The sequence below is a fragment of the Opisthocomus hoazin genome, chromosome 10 (assembly GCF_030867145.1).
Source record: "Opisthocomus hoazin isolate bOpiHoa1 chromosome 10, bOpiHoa1.hap1, whole genome shotgun sequence".
Classification (NCBI taxonomy): Eukaryota; Metazoa; Chordata; class Aves; order Opisthocomiformes; family Opisthocomidae; genus Opisthocomus; species Opisthocomus hoazin.
Window position 1 is genome coordinate 2,373,922 of NC_134423.1, and position 22,088 is coordinate 2,396,009.

Genomic DNA, 22,088 nt, shown 5'->3' on the forward strand with positions numbered 1-22,088 from the left:
GCTGTTGCTCAGCCTCATCTGCCCATGGCACTGCTCGCACAGAGGCACAGAGACTGGGGCTGCTTGCTTGTCTTGTCCCCTCAAACTTCAAAAGTAGCTTAGGTGGTCCGTGCCGGGCGCCTCCGGCAGCCCTGCTCCGAAAATGCGACCATCTGCAGATAGCTCGCAGGCAGAAAGAGCTAGCCTGGAAAGCTGTTGCTCAGCCTCATCTGCCCATGGCACTGCTCGCACAGAGGCACAGAGACTGGGGCTGCTTGCTTGTCTTGTTCCCTCAAACTTCAAACGTAGCTTAGGTGGACTCTTCCGGGCGCCTCCGGCAGCCCTGCTCTGAAAATGCGAACGTCTGCAGATAGCTGGCAGCCAGAAAGAGCTAGCCTGGAAAGCTGTTGCTCAGCCTCATCTGCCCATGGCACTGCTCGCACAGAGGCACAGAGACTGGGGCTGCTTGCTTGTCTTGTCCCCTCAAACTTCAAACGTAGCTTAGGTGGTCCGTGCCGGGTGCTTCCGGCAGCCCTGCTCCGAAAATGCGAACGTCTGCAGATAGCTCGCAGGCAGAAAGAGCTAGCCTGGAAAGCTGTTGCTCAGCCTCATCTGCCCATGGCACTGCTCGCACAGAGGCACAGAGACTGGGGCTGCTTGCTTGTCTTGTCCCCTCAAACTTGAAACGTAGCTTAGGTGGTCCATGCCGGGCGCTTCCGGCAGCCCTGCTCCGAAAATGCAAACGTCTGCAGATAGCTCGCAGGCAGAAAGAGCTAGCCTGGAAAGCTGTTGCTCAGCCTCATCTGCCCATGGCACTGCTCGCACAGAGGCACAGAGACTGGGGCTGCTTGCTTGTCTTGTCCCCTCAAACATCGAACGTTGCTTATGTGGTCCGTGCCGGGCGCCTCCGGCAGCCCTGCTCCGAAAATGCGAACGTCTGCAGATAGCTCGCAGGCAGAAAGAGCTAGCCTGGAAAGCTGTTGCTCAGCCTCATCTGCCCATCGCACTGCTCGCACAGAGGCACAGAGACTGGGGCTGCTTGCTTGTCTTGTCCCGTCAAACTTCAAAAGTATCTTAGCTGGTCTGTGCCGGGCGCCTCCGGCAGCCCTGCTCCGAAAATGCGAACGTCTGCAGATAGCTCGCAAGCAGAAAGAGCTAGCCTGGAAAGCTGTTGCTCAGCCTCATCTGCCCATGGCACTGCTCACACAGAGGCACAGAGACTGGGGCTGCTTGCTTGTCTTGTCGCCTCAAACTTCAAAAGTATCTTAGGTTGTCCGTGCCGGGCGCCTCCGACAACCCTGCTCTGAAATTGCGAACGTCTGCAGATAGCTCGCAGGCAGAAAAAGCTAGCCTGGAAAGCTGTTGCTCAGCCTCATCTGCCCGTGGCACTGCTTGCACAGAGGCACAGAGACTGGGGCTGCTTGCTTGTCTTGCCCCCTCAAATTTCAAACGTAGCTTAGGTGGTCCGTGCCGGGCGCCTCTGGCAGCCATGCTCCGAAAATGCGAACGTCTGCAGATAGCTCGCAGGCAGAAAGAGCTAGCCTGGAAAGCTTTTGCTCAGCCTCATCTGCCCATGGCACTGCTCGCACAGAGGCACAGAGACTGGGGCTGCTTGCTTGTCTTGTCCCCTCAAACTTCAAACGTAGCTTAGGTGGTCCGTGCCGGGCGCCTCCGGCAGCCCTGCTCCGAAAATGCGAACGTCTGCAGATAGCTCGCAGGCAGAAAGAGCTAGACTGGAAAGCTGTTGCTTAGCCTCATCTGCCCATGGCACTGCTCGCACAGAGGCACAGAGACTGGGGCTGCTTGCTTGTCTTGTCCCCTCAAACTTCAAACGTAGCTTAGGTGGTCCGTGCCGGGCGCCTCCGGCAGCCCTGCTCCAAAAATGCGAACGTCTGCAGATAGCTCGCAGGCAGAAAGAGCTAGCCTGGAAAGCTGTTGCTCAGCCTCATCTGCCCATGGCACTGCTCGCACAGAGGCACAGAGAATGGGGCTGCTTGCTTGTCTTGCCCCCTCAAACATCAAACGTTTCTTAGGTGGTCCGTGCCGGGCGCCTCTGGCAGCCCTGCTCCGAAAATGCGAACGTCTGCAGATAGCTCGCAGGCAGAAAGAGCTAGCCTGGAAAGCTGTTGCTCAGCCTCATCTGCCCATGGCACTGCTCGCACAGAGGCACAGAGACTGGGGCTGCTTGCTTGTCTTGTCCCCTCAAACTTCAAACGTATCTTAGTTGGTCCGTGCCGGGTGCTTGCGTCAGCGCTGCTCCGAAAATGCGAACATCTGCAGATAGCTCGCAGGCAGAAAGAGCTAGCCTGGAAAGCTGTTGCTCAGCCTCATCTGCCCATGGCACTGCTCGCACAGAGGCACAGAGACTGGGGCTGCTTGCTTGTCTTGTCCCCTCAAACTTCAAACGTAGCTTAGGTGGTCCGTGCCGGGCGCCTCCGGCAGCCCTGCTCTGAAAATGCGAACGTCTGCAGATAGATCGCAGGCAGAAAGAGCTAGCCTGGAAAGCTGTTGCTCAGCCTCATCTGCCCATGGCACTGGTCGCACAGAGGCACAGAGAATGGGGCTGCTTCCTTGTCTTGCTCCCTCAAACATCAAACGTTGCTTAGGTGGTCCGTGCCGGGCGCCTCTGGCAGCCCTGCTCCGAACATGCGAACGTCTGCAGATAGCTCGCAGGCAGAAAGAGGTAGCCTGGAAAGCTGTTGCTCAGCCTCATCTGCCCATGGCACTGCTCGCACAGAGGCACAGAGACTGGGGCTGCTTGCTTGTCTTGTCCCCTCAAACTTCAAACGTAGCTTAGTTGGTCCGTGCCGGGTGCTTGCGGCAGCGCTGCTCCGAAAATGCGAACATCTGCAGATAGCTCGCAGGCAGAAAGAGCTAGCCTGGAAAGCTGTTGCTCAGCCTCATCTGCCCATGGCACTGCTCGCACAGAGGCACAGAGACTGGGGCTGCTTGCTTGTCTTGTTCCCTTAAACTTCAAACGTAGCTTAGGTGGACTCTTCCGGGCGCCTCCGGCAGCCCTGCTCTGAAAATGCGAACGTCTGCAGATAGCTCGCAGGCAGAAAGAGCTAGCCTGGAAAGCTGTTGCTCAGCCTCATCTGCCCATGGCACTGCTCGCACAGAGGCACAGAGACTGGGGCTGCTTGCTTGTCTTGTCCCCTCAAACTTCAAACGTATCTTAGTTGGTCCCTGCCGGGTGCTTGCGTCAGCGCTGCTCCGAAAATGCGAACATCTGCAGATAGCTCGCAGGCAGAAAGAGCTAGCCTGGAAAGCTGTTGCTCAGCCTCATCTGCCCATGGCACTGCTCGCACAGAGGCACAGAGACTGGGGCTGCTTGCTTGTCTTGTCCCCTCAAACTTCAAACGTAGCTTAGGTGGTCCGTGCCGGGTGCTTGCGGCAGCGCTGCTCCGAAAATGCGAACATCTGCAGATAGCTCGCAGGCAGAAAGAGCTAGCCTGGAAAGCTGTTGCTCAGCCTCATCTGCCCATGGCACTGCTCGCACAGAGGCACAGAGACTGGGGCTGCTTGCTTGTCTTGTTCCCTTAAACTTCAAACGTAGCTTAGGTGGACTCTTCCGGGCGCCTCCGGCAGCCCTGCTCTGAAAATGCGAACGTCTGCAGATAGCTCGCAGGCAGAAAGAGCTAGCCTGGAAAGCTGTTGCTCAGCCTCATCTGCCCATGGCACTGCTCGCACAGAGGCACAGAGACTGGGGCTGCTTGCTTGTCTTGTCCCCTCAAACTTCAAACGTATCTTAGTTGGTCCCTGCCGGGTGCTTGCGTCAGCGCTGCTCCGAAAATGCGAACATCTGCAGATAGCTCGCAGGCAGAAAGAGCTAGCCTGGAAAGCTGTTGCTCAGCCTCATCTGCCCATGGCACTGCTCGCACAGAGGCACAGAGACTGGGGCTGCTTGCTTGTCTTGTCCCCTCAAACTTCAAACGTAGCTTAGGTGGTCCGTGCCGGGCGCCTCCGGCAGCCCTGCTCTGAAAATGCGAACGTCTGCAGATAGATCGCAGGCAGAAAGAGCTAGCCTGGAAAGCTGTTGCTCAGCCTCATCTGCCCATGTCACTGGTCGCACAGAGGCACAGAGAATGGGGCTGCTTCCTTGTCTTGCTCCCTCAAACATCAAACGTTGCTTAGGTGGTCCGTGCCGGGCGCCTCTGGCAGCCCTGCTCCGAACATGCGAACGTCTGCAGATAGCTCGCAGGCAGAAAGAGGTAGCCTGGAAAGCTGTTGCTCAGCCTCATCTGCCCATGGCACTGCTCGCACAGAGGCACAGAGACTGGGGCTGCTTGCTTGTCTTGTCCCCTCAAACTTCAAACGTAGCTTAGTTGGTCCGTGCCGGGTGCTTGCGGCAGCGCTGCTCCGAAAATGCGACCATCTGCAGATAGCTCGCAGGCAGAAAGAGCTAGCCTGGAAAGCTGTTGCTCAGCCTCATCTGCCCATGGCACTGCTCGCACAGAGGCACAGAGACTGGGGCTGCTTGCTTGTCTTGTTCCCTTAAACTTCAAACGTAGCTTAGGTGGACTCTTCCGGGCGCCTCCGGCAGCCCTGCTCTGAAAATGCGAACGTCTGCAGATAGCTCGCAGGCAGAAAGAGCTAGCCTGGAAAGCTGTTGCTCAGCCTCATCTGCCCATGGCACTGCTCGCACAGAGGCACAGAGACAGGGGCTGCTTGCTTGTCTTGTTTCCTCAAACTTCAAACGTAGCTTATGTGGTCCGTGCCGGGTGCTTGCGGCAGCGCTGCTCCGAAAATGCGACCATCTGCAGATAGCTCGCAGGCAGAAAGAGCTAGCCTGGAAAGCTGTTGCTCAGCCTCATCTGCCCATGGCACTGCTCACACAGAGGCACAGAGACTGGGGCTGCTTGCTTGTCTTGTCCCCTCAAACTTCAAACGTAGCTTAGGTGGTCCGTGCCGGGCGCTTCCGGCAGCCCTGCTCCAAAAATGCGAACGTCTGCAGATAGCTCGCAGGCAGAAAGAGCTAGCCTGGAAAGCTGTTGCTCAGCCTCATCTGCCCATGCCACTGCTCGCACAGTGGCACAGAGACTGGGGCTGCTTGCTTGTCTTGTCCCGTCAAACTTCAAACGTAGCTTAGGTGGTCCGTGCCGGGCGCCTCCGGCAGCCCTGCTCCGAAAATGCGAACGTCTGCAGATAGCTCGCAGGCAGAAAGAGCTAGCCTGGAAAGCTGTTGCTTAGCCTCATCTGCCCATGGCACTGCTCGCACAGAGGCACAGAGACTGGGGCTGCTTGCTTGTCTTGTCCCCTCAAACTTCAAACGTAGCTTAGGTGGTCCGTGCCGGGCGCCTCCGGCAGCCCTGCTCCGAAAATGCGAACGTCTGCAGATAGCTCGCAGGCAGAAAGAGCTAGCCTGGAAAGCTGTTGCTCAGCCTCATCTGCCCATGGCACTGCTCGCACAGAGGCACAGAGACTGGGGCTGCTTGCTTGTCTTGTCCCCTCAAACTTCAAACGTATCTTAGTTGGTCCGTGCCGGGTGCTTGCGGCAGCGCTGCTCCGAAAATGCGAACATCTGCAGATAGCTCGCAGGCAGAAAGAGCTAGCCTGGAAAGCTGTTGCTCAGCCTCATCTGCCCATGGCACTGCTCGCACAGAGGCACAGAGACTGGGGCTGCTTGCTTGTCTTGTCCCCTCAAACTTCAAACGTATCTTAGTTGGTCCCTGCCGGGTGCTTGCGGCAGCGCTGCTCCGAAAATGCGAACATCTGCAGATAGCTCGCAGGCAGAAAGAGCTAGCCTGGAAAGCTGTTGCTCAGCCTCATCTGCCCATGGCACTGCTCGCACAGAGGCACAGAGACTGGGGCTGCTTGCTTGTCTTGTCCCCTCAAACTTCAAACGTAGCTTAGGTGGTCCGTGCCGGGCGCCTCCGGCAGCCCTGCTCTGAAAATGCGAACGTCTGCAGATAGCTCGCAGGCAGAAAGAGCTAGCCTGGAAAGCTGTTGCTCAGCCTCATCTGCCCATGGCACTGCTCGCACAGAGGCACAGAGACTGGGGCTGCTTGCTTGTCTTGTCCCCTCAAACTTCAAACGTATCTTAGTTGGTCCCTGCCGGGTGCTTGCGTCAGCGCTGCTCCGAAAATGCGAACATCTGCAGATAGCTCGCAGGCAGAAAGAGCTAGCCTGGAAAGCTGTTGCTCAGCCTCATCTGGCCATGGCACTGCTCGCACAGAGGCACAGAGACTGGGGCTGCTTGCTTGTCTTGTCCCCTCAAACTTCAAACGTAGCTTAGGTGGTCCGTGCCGGGCGCCTCCGGCAGCCCTGCTCTGAAAATGCGAACGTCTGCAGATAGATCGCAGGCAGAAAGAGCTAGCCTGGAAAGCTGTTGCTCAGCCTCATCTGCCCATGGCACTGGTCGCACAGAGGCACAGAGAATGGGGCTGCTTCCTTGTCTTGCTCCCTCAAACATCAAACGTTGCTTAGGTGGTCCGTGCCGGGCGCCTCTGGCAGCCCTGCTCCGAACATGCGAACGTCTGCAGATAGCTCGCAGGCAGAAAGAGGTAGCCTGGAAAGCTGTTGCTCAGCCTCATCTGCCCATGGCACTGCTCGCACAGAGGCACAGAGACTGGGGCTGCTTGCTTGTCTTGTCCCCTCAAACTTCAAACGTAGCTTAGTTGGTCCGTGCCGGGTGCTTGCGGCAGCGCTGCTCCGAAAATGCGACCATCTGCAGATAGCTCGCAGGCAGAAAGAGCTAGCCTGGAAAGCTGTTGCTCAGCCTCATCTGCCCATGGCACTGCTCGCACAGAGGCACAGAGACTGGGGCTGCTTGCTTGTCTTGTTCCCTTAAACTTCAAACGTAGCTTAGGTGGACTCTTCCGGGCGCCTCCGGCAGCCCTGCTCTGAAAATGCGAACGTCTGCAGATAGCTCGCAGGCAGAAAGAGCTAGCCTGGAAAGCTGTTGCTCAGCCTCATCTGCCCATGGCACTGCTCGCACAGAGGCACAGAGACAGGGGCTGCTTGCTTGTCTTGTTTCCTCAAACTTCAAACGTAGCTTATGTGGTCCGTGCCGGGTGCTTGCGGCAGCGCTGCTCCGAAAATGCGACCATCTGCAGATAGCTCGCAGGCAGAAAGAGCTAGCCTGGAAAGCTGTTGCTCAGCCTCATCTGCCCATGGCACTGCTCACACAGAGGCACAGAGACTGGGGCTGCTTGCTTGTCTTGTCCCCTCAAACTTCAAACGTAGCTTAGGTGGTCCGTGCCGGGCGCTTCCGGCAGCCCTGCTCCAAAAATGCGAACGTCTGCAGATAGCTCGCAGGCAGAAAGAGCTAGCCTGGAAAGCTGTTGCTCAGCCTCATCTGCCCATGCCACTGCTCGCACAGTGGCACAGAGACTGGGGCTGCTTGCTTGTCTTGTCCCGTCAAACTTCAAACGTAGCTTAGGTGGTCCGTGCCGGGCGCCTCCGGCAGCCCTGCTCCGAAAATGCGAACGTCTGCAGATAGCTCGCAGGCAGAAAGAGCTAGCCTGGAAAGCTGTTGCTTAGCCTCATCTGCCCATGGCACTGCTCGCACAGAGGCACAGAGACTGGGGCTGCTTGCTTGTCTTGTCCCCTCAAACTTCAAACGTAGCTTAGGTGGTCCGTGCCGGGCGCCTCCGGCAGCCCTGCTCCGAAAATGCGAACGTCTGCAGATAGCTCGCAGGCAGAAAGAGCTAGCCTGGAAAGCTGTTGCTCAGCCTCATCTGCCCATGGCACTGCTCGCACAGAGGCACAGAGACTGGGGCTGCTTGCTTGTCTTGTCCCCTCAAACTTCAAACGTATCTTAGTTGGTCCGTGCCGGGTGCTTGCGGCAGCGCTGCTCCGAAAATGCGAACATCTGCAGATAGCTCGCAGGCAGAAAGAGCTAGCCTGGAAAGCTGTTGCTCAGCCTCATCTGCCCATGGCACTGCTCGCACAGAGGCACAGAGACTGGGGCTGCTTGCTTGTCTTGTCCCCTCAAACTTCAAACGTAGCTTAGTTGGTCCGTGTCGGGTGCTTGCGGCAGCGCTGCTCCGAAAATGCGAACATCTGAAGATAGCTCGCAGGCAGAAAGAGCTAGCCTGGAAAGCTGTTGCTCAGCCTCATCTGCCCATGGCACTGCTCGCACAGAGGCACAGAGACTGGGGCTGCTTGCTTGTCTTGTTCCCTTAAACTTCAAACGTAGCTTAGGTGGTCCCTTCCGGGCGCCTCCGGCAGCCCTGCTCTGAAAATGCGAACGTCTGCAGATAGCTCGCAGGCAGAAAGAGCTAGCCTGGAAAGCTGTTGCTCAGCCTCATCTGCCCATGGCACTGCTCGCACAGCGGCACAGAGACTGGGGCTGCTTGCTTGTCTTGTCCCCTCAAACTTCAAACGTAGCTTAGGTGGTCCGTGCCGGGCGATTCCGGCAGCCATGCTCCGAAAATGCGAACGTCTGCAGATAGCTCGCAGCCAGAAAGAGCTAGCCTGGAAAGCTGTTGCTCAGCCTCATCTGCCCATGGCACTGCTCGCACAGAGGCACAGAGACTGGGGCTGCTTGCTTGTCTTGCCCCCTCAAACATCAAACGTTGCTTAGGTGGTCCGTGCCGGGCTCTTCCGGCAGCCCTGCTCCGAAAATGCGAACGTCTGCAGATAGCTCGCAGGCAGAAAGAGCTAGCCTGGAAAGCTGTTGCTCAGCCTCATCTGCCCATGGCACTGCTCGCACAGAGGCACAGAGACTGGTACTGCTTGCTTGTCTTGCACCCTCAAACTTCAAACGTAGGTTAGGTGGTCCGTGCCGGGTGCTTGCGGCAGCGCTGCTCCGAAAATGCGACCATCTGCAGATAGCTCGCAGGCAGAAAGAGCTAGCCTGGAAAGCTGTGGCTCAGCCTCATATGCCCATGGCACTGCTCGCACAGAGGCACAGAGACTGGGGCTGCTTGCTTGTCTTGTCCCCTCAAACTTCAAACGTAGCTTAGGTGGTCCGTGCCGGGTGCTTGCGGCAGCGCTGCTCCGAAAATGCGACCATCTGCAGATAGCTCGCAGGCAGAAAGAGCTAGCCTGGAAAACTGTTGCTCAGCCTCATCTGCACATGGCACTGCTCGCACAGAGACACATTGACTGGGGCTGCTTGCTTGTCTTGTCCCCTCAAACTTCAAACGTTGCTTAGGTGATCCGTGCCGGGTGCTTCCGGCAGCCCTGCTCCGAAAATGCGAACGTCTGCAGATAGCTCACAGGCAGAAAGAGCTAGCCTGGAAAGCTGTTGCTCAGCCTCATCTGCCCATGGCACTGCTCGCACAGAGGCACAGAGACTGGGGCTGCTTGCTTGTCTTGTCCCCTCAAACTTCAAACGTAGCTTAGGTGGTCTGTGCCGGGCGCCTCCGGCAGCCCTGCTCCAAAAATGCAAACGTCTGCAGATAGCTCGCAGGCAGAAAGAGTTAGCCTGGAAAGCTGTTGCTCAGCCTCATCTGCCCATGGCACTGCTCGCACAGAGGCACAGAGACTGGGGCTGCTTGCTTGTCTTGTCCCCTCAAACTTCAAACATAGCTTAGGTGGTCCGTGCCGGGTGCTTGCGGCAGCGCTACTCCGAAAATGCGAACGTCTGAAGATAGCTCGCAGGCAGAAAGAGCTAGCCTGGAAAGCTGTTGCTCAGCCTCATCTGCCCATGGCACTGCTCGCACAGAGGCACAGAGACTGGGGCTGCTTGCTTGTCTTGCCCCCTCAAACTTCAAACGTAGCTTAGGTGGTCCGTGCCGGGCGCCTCCGGCAGCCCTGCTCCGAAAATGCAAACGTCTGCAGATAGCTCGCAGCCAGAAAGAGCTAGCCTGGAAAGCTTTTGCTCAGCCTCATCTGCCCATGGCACTGCTCACACAGAGGCACAGAGACTGGGGCTGCTTGCTTGTCTTGCCCCCTCAAACTTCAAACGTAGCTTAGGTGGTCCGTGCCGGGTGCCTCCGGCAGCCCTGCTCCGAAATTGCGAACGTCTGCAGATAGCTCGCAGGCAGAAAGACCTAGCCTGGAAAGCTGTTGCTCAGCCTCATCTGCCCATGGCACTGCTCGCACAGAGGCACAGAGACTGGGGCTGCTTGCTTGTCTTGTCCCCTCAAACTTCAAACGTAGCTTAGGTGGACTCTTCCGGGCGCCTCCGTCAGCCCTGCTCCAAAAATGCGAACGTCTGCAGATAGCTCGCAGGCAGAAAGAGCTAGCCTGGAAAGCTGTTGCTCAGCCTCATCTGCCCATGGCACTGCTTGCACAGAGGCACAGAGACTGGGGCTGCTTGCTTGTCTTGCCCCCTCAAATTTCAAACGTAGCTTAGGTGGTCCGTGTCGGGCGCGTCCGGCAGTCCTGCTCCGAAAATGCGAGAGTCTGCAGATAGGTCGCAGGCAGAAAGAGCTAGCCTGGAAAGCTGTTGCTCAGCCTCATCTGCCCATGGCACTGCTCGAACAGAGGCACAGAGACTGGGGCTGCTTGCTTGTCTTGCCCCCTCAAACATCAAACGTTGCTTAGGTGGTCCGTGCCGGGCGCCTCTGGCAGCCCTGCTCCGAAAATGCGAACGTCTGCAGATAGCTCGCAGGCAGAAAGAGCTAGCCTGGAAAGCTGTTGCTCAGCCTCATCTGCCCATGGCACTGCTCGCACAGAGGCACAGAGACGGGGGCTGCTTGCTTGTCTTGTTTCCTCAAACTTCAAACGTAGCTTAGGTGGTCCGTGCCGGGTGCTTGCGGCAGCGCTGCTCCGAAAATGCGAACGTCTGCAGATAGCTCGCAGCCAGAAAGAGCTAGCCTGGAAAGCTGTTGCTCAGCCTCATCTGCCCATGGCACTGCTCGCACAGAGGCACAGAGACTGGGACTGCTTGCTTGTCTTGTTCCCTCAAACTTCAAACGTAGCTTAGGTGGACTCTTCCGGGCGCCTCCGGCAGCCCTGCTCTGAAAATGCGAACGTCTGCAGATAGCTCGCAGGCAGAAAGAGCTAGCCTGGAAAGCTGTTGCTCAGCCTCATCTGCCCATGGCACTGCTCGCACAGAGGCACAGAGACGGGGGCTGCTTGCTTGTCTTGATTCCTCAAACTTCAAACGTAGCTTAGGTGGTCCGTGCCGGGCGCCTCCGGCAGCCCTGCTCCGAAAATGCGAACGTCTGCAGATAGCTCGCAGGCAGAAAGAGCTAGCCTGGAAAGCTGTTGCTCAGCCTCATCTGCCCATGGCACTGCTCGCACAGAGGCACAGAGACTGGGGCTGCTTGCTTGTCTTGTCCCCTCAAACTTCAAACGTAGCTTAGGGGGTCCGTGCCGGGCGCCTCCGGCAGCCCTGCTCCAAAAATGCGAACGTCTGCAGATAGCTCGCAGGCAGAAAGAGCTAGCCTGGAAAGCTGTTGCTCAGCCTCATCTGCCCATGGCACTGCTCGCACAGAGGCACAGAGAATGGGGCTGCTTGCTTGTCTTGCCCCCTCAAACATCAAACGTTGCTTAGGTGGTCCGTGCCGGGCGCTTCCGGCAGCCCTGCTCCGAAAATGCGAACGTCTGCAGCTAGCTCGCAGGCAGAAAGAGCTAGCCTGGAAAGCTGTTGCTCAGCCTCATCTGCCCATGGCACTGCTCGCACAGAGGCACAGAGACGGGGGCTGCTTGCTTGTCTTGTTTCCTCAAACTTCAAACGTAGCTTAGGTGGTCCGTGCCGGGTGCTTGCGGCAGCGCTGCTCCGAAAATGCGACCATCTGCAGATAGCTCGCAGCCAGAAAGAGCTAGCCTGGAAAGCTGTTGCTCAGCCTCATCTGCCCATGGCACTGCTCGCACAGAGGCACAGAGACTGGGACTGCTTGCTTGTCTTGTTCCCTCAAACTTCAAACGTAGCTTAGGTGGACTCTTCCGGGCGCCTCCGGCAGCCCTGCTCTGAAAATGCGAACGTCTGCAGATAGCTCGCAGGCAGAAAGAGCTAGCCTGGAAAGCTGTTGCTCAGCCTCATCTGCCCATGGCACTGCTCGCACAGAGGCACAGAGACTGGGGCTGCTTGCTTGTCTTGTTCCCTCAAACTTCAAACATAGATTAGGTGGACTCTTCCGGGAGCCTCCGGCAGCCCTGCTCTGAAAATGCGAACGTCTGCAGATAGCTCGCAGGCAGAAAGAGCTAGCCTGGAAAGCTGTTGCTCAGCCTCATCTGCCCATGGCACTGCTCGCACAGAGGCACAGAGACTGGGGCTGCTTGCTTGTCTTGCCCCCTCAAACATCAAACGTTGCTTAGGTGGTCCGTGCCGGGCGACTCTGGCAGCCCTGCTCCGAAAATGCGAACGTCTGCAGATAGCTCGCAGGCAGAAAGAGCTAGCCTGGAAAGCTGTTGCTCAGCCTCATCTGCCCATGGCACTGCTCGCACAGAGGCACAGAGACGGGGGCTGCTTGCTTGTCTTGTTTCCTCAAACTTCAAACGTAGCTTAGGTGGTCCGTGCCGGGTGCTTGCGGCAGCGCTGCTCCGAAAATGCGAACGTCTGCAGATAGCTCGCAGCCAGAAAGAGCTAGCCTGGAAAGCTGTTGCTCAGCCTCATCTGCCCATGGCACTGCTCGCACAGAGGCACGGAGACTGGGACTGCTTGCTTGTCTTGTTCCCTCAAACTTCAAACGTAGCTTAGGTGGACTCTTCCGGGCGCCTCCGGCAGCCCTGCTCTGAAAATGCGAACGTCTGCAGATAGCTCGCAGGCAGAAAGAGCTAGCCTGGAAAGCTGTTGCTCAGCCTCATCTGCCCATGGCACTGCTCGCACAGAGGCACAGAGACGGGGGCTGCTTGCTTGTCTTGATTCCTCAAACTTCAAACGTAGCTTAGGTGGTCCGTGCCGGGTGCTTGCGGCAGCGCTTCTCCGAAAATATGACCATCTGCAGATAGCTCGCAGGCAGAAAGAGCTAGCCTGGAAAGCTGTTGCTCAGCCTCATCTGCCCATGGCACTGCTCGCACAGAGGCACAGAGACTGGGGCTGCTTGCTTGTCTTGTTCCCTCAAACTTCAAACGTAGATTAGGTGGACTCTTCCGGGAGCCTCCGGCAGCCCTGCTCTGAAAATGCGAACGTCTGCAGATAGCTCGCAGGCAGAAAGAGCTAGCCTGGAAAGCTGTTGCTCAGCCTCATCTGCCCATGGCACTGCTCGCACAGAGGCACAGAGACTGGGGCTGCTTGCTTGTCTTGTCCCCTCAAACTTCAAACGTAGCTTAGGGGGTCCGTGCCGGGCGCCTCCGGCAGCCCTGCTCCAAAAATGCGAACGTCTGCAGATAGCTCGCAGGCAGAAAGAGCTAGCCTGGAAAGCTGTTGCTCAGCCTCATCTGCCCATGGCACTGCTCGCACAGAGGCACAGAGAATGGGGCTGCTTGCTTGTCTTGCCCCCTCAAACATCAAACGTTGCTTAGGTGGTCCGTGCCGGGCGCTTCCGGCAGCCCTGCTCCGAAAATGCGAACGTCTGCAGCTAGCTCGCAGGCAGAAAGAGCTAGCCTGGAAAGCTGTTGCTCAGCCTCATCTGCCCATGGCACTGCTCGCACAGAGGCACAGAGACGGGGGCTGCTTGCTTGTCTTGCCCCCTCAAACTTCAAACGTAGCTTAGGTGGTCCGTGCCGGGTGCTTGCGGCAGCGCTGCTCCGAAAATGCGACCATCTGCAGATAGCTCGCAGCCAGAAAGAGCTAGCCTGGAAAGCTGTTGCTCAGCCTCATCTGCCCATGGCACTGCTCGCACAGAGGCACAGAGACTGGGACTGCTTGCTTGTCTTGTTCCCTCAAACTTCAAACGTAGATTAGGTGGACTCTTCCGGGAGCCTCCGGCAGCCCTGCTCTGAAAATGCGAACGTCTGCAGATAGCTCGCAGGCAGAAAGAGCTAGCCTGGAAAGCTGTTGCTCAGCCTCATCTGCCCATGGCACTGCTCGCACAGAGGCACAGAGACTGGGGCTGCTTGCTTGTCTTGCCCCCTCAAACTTCAAACGTAGCTTAGGTGGTCCGTGCCGGGCGCCTCCGGCAGCCCTGCTCCGAAAATGCGAACGTCTGCAGATAGCTCGCAGGCAGAAAGAGCTAGCCTGGAAAGCTGTTGCTCAGCCTCATCTGCCCATGGCACTGCTCGCACAGAGGCACAGAGACTGGGGCTGCTTGCTTGTCTTGTCCCCTCAAACTTCAAACGTAGCTTAGGGGGTCCGTGCCGGGCGCCTCCGGCAGCCCTGCTCCAAAAATGCGAACGTCTGCAGATAGCTCGCAGGCAGAAAGAGCTAGCCTGGAAAGCTGTTGCTCAGCCTCATCTGCCCATGGCACTGCTCGCACAGAGGCACAGAGAATGGGGCTGCTTGCTTGTCTTGCCCCCTCAAACATCAAACGTTGCTTAGGTGGTCCGTGCCGGGCGCTTCCGGCAGCCCTGCTCCGAAAATGCGAACGTCTGCAGATAGCTCGCAGGCAGAAAGAGCTAGCCTGGAAAGCTGTTGCTCAGCCTCATCTGCCCATGGCACTGCTCGCACAGAGGCACAGAGACGGGGGCTGCTTGCTTGTCTTGTTTCCTCAAACTTCAAACGTAGCTTAGGTGGTCCGTGCCGGGTGCTTGCGGCAGCGCTGCTCCGAAAATGCGACCATCTGCAGATAGCTCGCAGCCAGAAAGAGCTAGCCTGGAAAGCTGTTGCTCAGCCTCATCTGCCCATGGCACTGCTCGCACAGAGGCACAGAGACTGGGGCTGCTTGCTTGTCTTGTTCCCTCAAACTTCAAACGTAGCTTAGGTGGACTCTTCCGGGCGCCTCCGGCAGCCCTGCTCTGAAAATGCGAACGTCTGCAGATAGCTCGCAGGCAGAAAGAGCTAGCCTGGAAAGCTGTTGCTCAGCCTCATCTGCCCATGGCACTGCTCGCACAGAGGCACAGAGACTGGGGCTGCTTGCTTGTCTTGTCCCCTCAAACTTCAAACGTAGCTTAGGTGGTCCGTGCCGGGTGCTTCCGGCAGCCCTGCTCCGAAAATGCGACCATCTGCAGATAGCTCGCAAGCAGAAAGAGCTAGCCTGGAAAGCTGTTGCTCAGCCTCATCTGCCCATGGCACTGCTCGCACAGAGGCACAGAGAATGGGGCTGCTTGCTTGTCTTGTCCCCTCAAACTTCAAACGTAGCTTAGGTGGTCCGTGCCGGGCGCTTCCGGCAGCCCTGCTACGAAAATGCGAACGTCTGCAGATAGCTCGCAGGCAGAAAGAGCTAGCCTGGAAAGCTGTTGCTCAGCCTCATGTGCCCATGGCACTGCTCGCACAGAGGCACAGAGACTGGGGCTGCTTGCTTGTCTTGTTCCCTCAAACTTCAAACGTAGCTTAGGTGGACTCTTCCGGGCTCCTCCGGCAGCCCTGCTCTCAAAATGCGAACGTCTGCAGATAGCTCGCAGGCAGAAAGAGCTAGCCTGGAAAGCTGTTGCTCAGCCTCATCTGCCCATGGCACTGCTCACACAGAGGCACAGAGACTGGGGCTGCTTGCTTGTCTTGTCCCCTCAAACTTCAAACATATCTTAGGTGGTCCGTGCCGGGTGCTTGCGGCAGCGCTTCTCCGAAAATGCGAACATCTGCAGATAGCTCGCAGGCAGAAAGAGCTAGCCTGGAAAGCTGTTGCTCAGCCTCATCTGCCCATGGCACTGCTCGCACAGAGGCACAGAGACTGGGGCTGCTTGCTTGTCTTGTTCCCTCAAACTTCAAACGTAGCTTAGGTGGTCCGTGCCGGGCGCTTCCGGCAGCCCTGCTCCGAAAATGCGAACGTCTGCAGATAGCTCGCAGGCAGAAAGAGCTAGCCTGGAAAGCTGTTGCTCAGCCTCATCTGCCCATGGCACTGCTCGCACAGAGGCACAGAGACTGGGGCTGCTTGCTTGTCTTGTCCCCTCAAACTTCAAACGTAGCTTAGGTGGTCTGTGCTGGGCGCCTCCGGCAGCCCTGCTCCAAAAATGCGAACGTCTGCAGATAGCTCGCAGGCAGAAAGAGCTAGCCTGGAAAGCTGTTGCTCAGCCTCATCTGCCCATGGCACTGCTCGCACAGAGGCACAGAGACTGGGGCTGCTTGCTTGTCTTGATTCCTCAAACTTCAAACGTAGCTTAGGTGGTCCGTGCCGGGTGCTTGTGGCAGCGCTGATCCGAAAATGCGAACGTCTGCAGATAGCTCGCAAGCAGAAAGAGCTAGCCTGGAAAGCTGTTGCTCAGCCTCATCTGCCCATGGCACTGCTCGCACAGAGGCACAGAGACTGGGGCTGCTTGCTTGTCTTGTCCCCTCAAACTTCAAACGTAGCTTAGGTGGTCCGTGCCGGGCGCCTCCGGCAGCCCTGCTCCGAAAATGCGAACGTCTGCAGATAGCTCGCAGGCAGAAAGAGCTAGCCTGGAAAGCTGTTGCTCAGCCTCATCTGCCCATGGCACTGCTCGCACAGAGGCACAGAGACTGGGGCTGCTTGCTTGTCTTGTCCCCTCAAACTTCAAACATAGCTTAGGTGGTCCGTGCCGGGTGCTTGCGGCAGCGCTTCTCCGAAAACGCGAACATCTGCAGATAGCTCGCAGGCAGAAAGAGCTAGCCTGGAAAGCTGTTGCTCAGCCTCCTCTGCCCATGCCACTGCTCGCACAGAGGCACAGAGACTGGGGCTGCTTGCTTGTCTTGTCCCCTCAAACTTCAAACGTAGCTTAGGTGGTCCGTGCCGGGCGCCTCCGGCAGCCCTGCTCCGAAAATGCGAACGTCTGCAGATAGCTCGCAGCCAGAAAGAGCTAGCCTGGAAAGCTGTTGCTCAGCCTCATCTGCCCATGGCACTGCTCGCACAGAGGCACAGAGACTGGGGCTGCTTGCTTGTCTTGTTTCCTCAAACTTCAAACGTAGCTTAGTTGGTCCGTGCCGGGTGCTTGCGGCAGCGCTGCTCCGAAAATGCGAACATCTGCAGATAGCTCGCAGCCAGAAAGAGCTAGCCTGGAAAGCTGTTGCTCAGCCTCATCTGCCCATGGCACTGCTCGTACAGAGGCACAGAGACTGGGGCTGCTTGCTTGTCTTGTTCCCTTAAACTTCAAACGTAACTTAGGTGGACTCTTCCGGGCGCCTCCGGCAGCCCTGCTCTGAAAATGCGAACGTCTGCAGATAGCTCGCAGGCAGAAAGAGCTAGCCTGGAAAGCTGTTGCTCAGCCTCATCTGCCCATGGCACTGCTCGCACAGAGGCACAGAGAATGGGGCTGCTTGCTTGTCTTGTCCCCTCAAACTTCAAACGTAGCTTAGGTGGTCCGTGCCGGGCGCTTCCGGCAGCCCTGCTCCGAAAATGCGAACGTCTGCAGATAGCTCGCAGGCAGAAAGAGCTAGCCTGGAAAGCTGTTGCTCAGCCTCATCTGCCCATGGCACTGCTCGCACAGAGGCACAGAGACGGGGGCTGCTTGCTTGTCTTGCCCCCTCAAACCTCAAACGTATGTTAGGTGGTACGTGCCGGGTGCTTGCGGCAGCGCTGCTCCGAAAATGCAAACGTCTGCAGATAGGTCGCAGGCAGAAAGAGCTAGCCTGGAAAGCTGTTGCTCAGCCTCATCTGCCCATGGCACTGCTCGCACAGAGGCACAGAGACTGGGGCTGCTTGCTTGTCTTGTCCCCTCAAACTTCAAACGTAGCTTAGGTGGTCCGTGCCGGGTGCTTGCTGCAGCGCTGCTCCGAAAATGCGACCATCTGCAGATAGCTCGCAGGCAGAAAGAGCTAGCCTGGAAAACTGTTGCTCAGCCTCATCTGCACATGGCACTGCTCGCACAGAGACACATTGACTGGGGCTGCTTGCTTGTCTTGATTCCTCAAACTTCAAACGTTGCTTAGGTGATCCGTGCCGGGTGCTTCCGGCAGCCCTGCTCCGAAAATGCGAACGTCTGCAGATAGCTCGCAGCCAGAAAGAGCTAGCCTGGAAAGCTGTTGCTCAGCCTCATCTGCCCATGGCACTGCTTGCACAGAGGCACAGAGACTGGGGCTGCTTGCTTGTCTTGTCCCCTCAAACTTCAAACGTAGCTTAGGTGCTCTGTGCCGGGCGCCTCCGGCAGCCCTGCTCCAAAAATGCGAACGTCTGCAGATAGCTCGCAGGCAGAAATAGTTAGCCTGGAAAGCTGTTGCTCAGCCTCATCTGCCCATGGCACTGCTCGCACAGAGGCACAGAGACTGGGGCTGCTTGCTTGTCTTGTCCCCTCAAACTTCAAACATAGCTTAGGTGGTCCGTGCCGGGTGCTTGCGGCAGCGTTTCTCCGAAAATGCGACCATCTGCAGATAGCTCGCAGGCAGAAAGAGCTAGCCTGGAAAGCTGTTGCTCAGCCTCATCTGCCCATGGCACTGCTTGCACAGAGGCACAGAGACTGGGGCTGCTTGCTTGTCTTGCCCCCTCAAATTTCAAACGTAGCTTAGGTGGTCCGTGCCGGGCGCCTCCGGCAGCCCTGCTCCAAAAATGCGAACGTCTGCAGATAGCTCGCAGGCAGAAAGAGCTAGCCTGGAAAGCTGTTGCTCAGCCTCATCTGCCCATGGCACTGCTCGCACAGAGGCACAGAGACTGGGGCTGCTTGCTTGTCTTGATTCCTCAAACTTCAAACGTAGCTTAGGTGGTCCGTGCCGGGTGCTTGTGGCAGCGCTGATCCGAAAATGCGAACGTCTGCAGATAGCTCGCAAGCAGAAAGAACTAGCCTGGAAAGCTGTTGCTCAGCCTCATCTGCCCATGGCACTGCTCGCACAGAGGCACAGAGACTGGGGCTGCTTGCTTGTCTTGTCCCCTCAAACTTCAAACGTAGCTTAGGTGGTCCGTGCCGGGCACCTCCGGCAGCCCTGCTCCGAAAATGCGAACGTCTGCAGATAGCTCGCAGGCAGAAAGAGCTAGCCTGGAAAGCTGTTGCTCAGCCTCATCTGCCCATGGCACTGCTCGCACAGAGGCACAGAGACTGGGGCTGCTTGCTTGTCTTGTCCCCTCAAACTTCAAACATAGCTTAGGTGGTCCGTGCCGGGTGCTTGCGGCAGCGCTTCTCCGAAAACGCGAACATCTGCAGATAGCTCGCAGGCAGAAAGAGCTAGCCTGGAAAGCTGTTGCTCAGCCTCCTCTGCCCATGCCACTGCTCGCACAGAGGCACAGAGACTGGGGCTGCTTGCTTGTCTTGTCCCCTCAAACTTCAAACGTAGCTTAGGTGGTCCGTGCCGGGCGCCTCCGGCAGCCGTGCTCCGAAAATGCGAACGTCTGCAGATAGCTCGCAGCCAGAAAGAGCTAGCCTGGAAAGCTGTTGCTCAGCCTCATCTGCCCATGGCACTGCTCGCACAGAGGCACAGAGACTGGGGCTGCTTGCTTGTCTTGTTTCCTCAAACTTCAAACGTAGCTTAGTTGGTCCGTGCCGGGTGCTTGCGGCAGCGCTGCTCCGAAAATGCGAACATCTGCAGATAGCTCGCAGCCAGAAAGAGCTAGCCTGGAAAGCTGTTGCTCAGCCTCATCTGCCCATGGCACTGCTCGCACAGAGGCACAGAGACTGGGGCTGCTTGCTTGTCTTGTTCCCTTAAACTTCAAACGTAGCTTAGGTGGACTCTTCCGGGCGCCTCCGGCAGCCCTGCTCTGAAAATGCGAACGTCTGCAGATAGCTCGCAGGCAGAAAGAGCTAGCCTGGAAAGCTGTTGCTCAGCCTCATCTGCCCATGGCACTGCTCGCACAGAGGCACAGAGAATGGGGCTGCTTGCTTGTCTTGTCCCCTCAAACTTCAAACGTAGCTTAGGTGGTCCGTGCCGGGCGCTTCCGGCAGCCCTGCTCCGAAAATGCGAACGTCTGCAGATAGCTCGCAGGCAGAAAGAGCTAGCCTGGAAAGCTGTTGCTCAGCCTCATCTGCCCATGGCACTGCTCGCACAGAGGCACAGAGACTGGGGCTGCTTGCTTGTCTTGCCCCCTCAAACCTCAAACGTAGGTTAGGTGGTACTTGCCGGGTGCTTGCGGCAGCGCTGCTCCGAAAATGCAAACGTCTGCAGATAGGTCGCAGGCAGAAAGAGCTAGCCTGGAAAGCTGTTGCTCAGCCTCATCTGCCCATGGCACTGCTCGCACAGAGGCACAGAGACTGGGGCTGCTTGCTTGTCTTGTCCCCTCAAACTTCAAACGTAGCTTAGGTGGTCCGTGCCGGGTGCTTGCGGCAGCGCTGCTCCGAAAATGCGACCATCTGCAGATAGCTCGCAGGCAGAAAGAGCTAGCCTGGAAAACTGTTGCTCAGCCTCATCTGCACATGGCACTGCTCGCACAGAGACACATTGACTGGGGCTGCTTGCTTGTCTTGATTCCTCAAACTTCAAACGTTGCTTAGGTGATCCGTGCCGGGTGCTTCCGGCAGCCCTGCTCCGAAAATGCGAACGTCTGCAGATAGCTCGCAGGCAGAAAGAGCTAGCCTGGAAAGCTGTTGCTCAGCCTCATCTGCCCATGGCACTGCTCGCACAGAGGCACAGAGACTGGGGCTGCTTGCTTGTCTTGTCCCCTCAAACTTCAAACGTAGCTTAGGTGGTCTGTGCCGGGCGCCTCCGTCAGCCCTGCTCCAAAAATGCGAACGTCTGCAGATAGCTCGCAGGCAGAAATAGTTAGCCTGGAAAGCTGTTGCTCAGCCTCATCTGCCCATGGCACTGCTCGCACAGAGGCACAGAGACTGGGGCTGCTTGCTTGTCTTGTCCCCTCAAACTTCAAACATAGCTTAGGTGGTCCGTGCCGGGTGCTTGCGGCAGCGCTTCTCCGAAAATGCGACCATCTGCAGATAGCTCGCAGGCAGAAAGAGCTAGCCTGGAAAGCTGTTGCTCAGCCTCATCTGCCCATGGCACTGCTTGCACAGAGGCACAGAGACTGGGGCTGCTTGCTTGTCTTGCCCCCTCAAATTTCAAACGTAGCTTAGGTGGTCCGTGCCGGGCGCGTCCGGCAGTCCTGCTCCGAAAATGCGAGAGTCTGCAGATAGGTCGCAGGCAGAAAGAGCTAGCCTGGAAAGCTGTTGCTCAGCCTCATCTGCCCATGGCACTGCTCGCACAGAGGCACAGAGACGGGGGCTGCTTGCTTGTTTTGTTTCCTCAAACTTCAAACGTAGCTTAGGTGGTCCGTGCCGGGTGCTTGCGGCAGCGCTGCTCCGAAAATGCGAACGTCTGCAGATAGCTCGGAGCCAGAAAGAGCTAGCCTGGAAAGCTGTTGCTCAGCCTCATCTGCCCATGGCACTGCTCGCACAGAGGCACAGAGACTGGGACTGCTTGCTTGTCTTGTTCCCTCAAACTTCAAACGTAGCTTAGGTGGACTCTTCCGGGCGCCTCCGGCAGCCCTGCTCTGAAAATGCGAACGTCTGCAGATAGCTCGCAGGCAGAAAGAGCTAGCCTGGAAAGCTGTTGCTCAGCCTCATCTGCCCATGGCACTGCTCGCACAGAGGCACAGAGACGGGGGCTGCTTGCTTGTCTTGATTCCTCAAACTTCAAACGTAGCTTAGGTGGTCCGTGCCGGGTGCTTGCGGCAGCGCAGCTCCAAAAATGCGACCATCTGCAGATAGCTCGCAGGCAGAAAGAGCTAGCCTGGAAAGCTGTTGCTCAGCCTCATCTGCCCATGGCACTGCTCGCACAGAGGCACAGAGACTGGGGGTGCTTGCTTGTCTTGTTCCCTCAAACTTCAAACTTAGTTTAGGTGGACTCTTCCGGGCGCCTCCGGCAGCCCTGCTCTGAAAATGCGAACGTCTGCAGATAGCTCGCAGGCAGAAAGAGCTAGCCTGGAAAGCTGTTGCTCAGCCTCATCTGCCCATGGCACTGCTCGCACAGAGGCACAGAGACTGGGGCTGCTTGCTTGTCTTGCCCCCTCAAACTTCAAACGTAGCTTAGGTGGTCGGTGCCGGGCGCTTCCGGCAGCCCTGCTCCGAAAATGCGAACGTCTGCAGATAGCTCGCAGGCAGAAAGAGCTAGCCTGGAAAGCTGTTGCTCAGCCTCATCTGCCCATGGCACTGCTCGCACAGAGGCACAGAGACTGGGGCTGCTTGCTTGTCTTGTCCCCTCAAACTTCAAACGTAGCTTAGGGGGTCCGTGCCGGGCGCCTCCGGCAGCCCTGCTCCAAAAATGCGAACGTCTGCAGATAGCTCGCAGGCAGAAAGAGCTAGCCTGGAAAGCTGTTGCTCAGCCTCATCTGCCCATTGCACTGCTCGCACAGAGGCACAGAGAATGGGGCTGCTTGCTTGTCTTGCCCCCTCAAACATCAAACGTTGCTTAGGTGGTCCGTGCCGGGCGCTTC